Source organism: Macaca fascicularis, chromosome 5 (assembly GCF_037993035.2).
Source record: "Macaca fascicularis isolate 582-1 chromosome 5, T2T-MFA8v1.1".
NCBI lineage: Eukaryota > Metazoa > Chordata > Mammalia > Primates > Cercopithecidae > Macaca > Macaca fascicularis.
In genome coordinates this window covers 111,059,162-111,061,616 of record NC_088379.1, presented here as the reverse complement: position 1 = coordinate 111,061,616, position 2,455 = coordinate 111,059,162, and positions in this window count along the sequence as shown.

The window sequence follows — 2,455 nt, the reverse complement described above, 5'->3', positions numbered from 1 at the left end:
CAAAATGCAGATCTGACTTTGTCATTCCTCTACAAATCCTTCAGTGAAGCTACATCAAATACAGGGTAAGGTCTAAACAGCTTTTTGTGCATTCCAGTTCCCCGCAGTTTGGCTTTGCTTCTCTCTTCACTCCTTCTAACCTTAACCCTTAACTCTATGCTCCAGATATACCTTGTTACATCCAGTTCCTCAAATATACTAGGCTATTTCATCTCTTATGGGCATGTGCTGCCCTTTTTATCTGGAGTCACTAGACCACCATGGGCATCATGAGCACAGGGGCAATCTGCCTTGCTTCTTATTTTCAGAGCCTAGCACAGCCCTTAGGAGGTGCTCTACAATATACATTGAATAAATGTCCCTTTAGTTCTTCTCCCACTTCCTGTGTTACTGCTGAACCTAGCATATATCTCAGATGATGTGCTTATTACATCACATCGTGATTATTTATGCCCCTATTTTCTCCCACTAGGTAGTGTGTAATTGAAGACAATTTCTTATTTGTCTCTTTGCTAAATAAGTATTTCACACAGGGCCAGTATAGAGCCCAATAATTTTTTTAACATAAATTAAGTATGTGACTTTTTCTTCTCTTCATTTATTTATCTTAGGATAAATCCTCATGCTGGTATTCCTCAGTCAAAAGGTATAAACATATTTTTGGTTTATAACACATATTCTCAGGGTGCTCTTAGGATTTTATCTATTAGGAGTTTTATTACTTTAGGATGTCAGCAGCCACACACGAATGCATTTTATTTTACCACCATGTCACTCACACTGTTTATATCAACACTCATTATTATTTTTTAAATTAATCTAGGAGGATTATGTGTGTGGCAAATGGCATGGCAGATTGTTTCAAGATATATTTCTGCAGTTCTTGTAAACGGCTTACTTCTAAAAGAGAAAAAAGTAATGTGTCTGTCTGTTCAGAGTAGCAGGAAGCTCTGGGGTCTGCTGGATTGTATCCAGAAATTGTCTTCTCTACTTCCACTGTATTGAACTTATTTTAACCATCAAAAGTCAGTTCCTATGCATGCATAGAACAGGTCCCTATTCCAAAATAATTTGAATATTTTTTACATATTTTTTACAAATTATTTTTTACAAAATAATTTGAATATTTCAATCTAGGGGATAAGTTAGTCTTCATTTCAATGAGTAATGGAAGCAAAAACTCCTCCACTTTTCCTGATTTATCAAGCAGTTTTCCAAAGATTTCTCATGTTCATTGATGGCTTCTGACTTTGGAACATTTTAGCATGCTTAACTGATATTTATCTAGTATTCAAGTCTTCTGGGTCTCGTTTCTTCATTGTCATCTTCTATTTTCTGAGCCCTTTGGGGCAAAAACATTTCTAGTTGAATTAATCTAACACACATGCTGAGAACATACTTTCCGAGTACCTGACTGAGGTCGGAGTTCTTACGAACAGTCCCTGCAGTGAAGCCTCTCACTGTTTCTTTCTGTAGGAATTTTGTGCTTGTAATAAAGTGCATAGCGGGTGGGGTGGGATGAGAGAAGCGCAGAGAAGGGGTAAAGGAAGCGCATGTGTTAGCTATTCCAGCTCTCATCATACTTTCTGTTTGGATAGCATATCACGTTTGGCTGGGGCTGAAAAACAAAATCCTATATTTAATGAGCCAATAAAATGCCTGGAGCAGCAGGGTCCTGGGGGGGCTTGACTTTCCACCAAGCTAAAAGCCAATAATTGAGCCTGTGTGCCAGCTGAGACCTGGAGATTTCTACTGAAAGAGCCCTGGCTTTTACATGTTTTTCCATCTCATGTGCAGCCAGCTTCTGATGAGGACTCAGGTCTCAGATTCTCCAGAGAGTTAACTGCTATCACCTAAATTATTTTGATTAACCCTTAACTCTGAGAGTCTCAATTTACTGACATGCCACATTAATACTCTTGTGTAAATGTCTGCAGGGGAAAGTGATAAACCAGGTCTAATGCCAAGGGGCTGAGGGTGAGCCTTTAAAAAACATTTTTTTTTTTTTTTTGAAGCTTGAAATAGAATTGTAACAGTTTCTGCTCAGAAATACACAAGGGAGAAGAAAAAGTTAGCAAGAAAGACCATTTTATATTATTCTATTCTAAACTAACCTCCCCCTTAAGTGACAAGTTTAGCAGTGAGGTTGCTTAAGTGGAGATATATTTTAAAACACATTGCAGGGAGCCCTCTCCTTTATCATATTTTTAAACAGTTTTCATAGTCTAACCCGTCTAAGAAAATGCTTAGAAACTAACAAAACATAGGTTAGTTCAATTAAATTTGTGGACTTAGAAGGCTAGCATTGTGATGGCTTTTGAGCTTGATCTAGGATCTGGATCCCAAGGAGGGAGATATGATAAAATAATCAATCATATGCCCACAGCCCTCTGAAGTTTTGATAGATTTTTCAAGGTATATAAAATGAACTTAAAAAAATTATCAGATTCATATG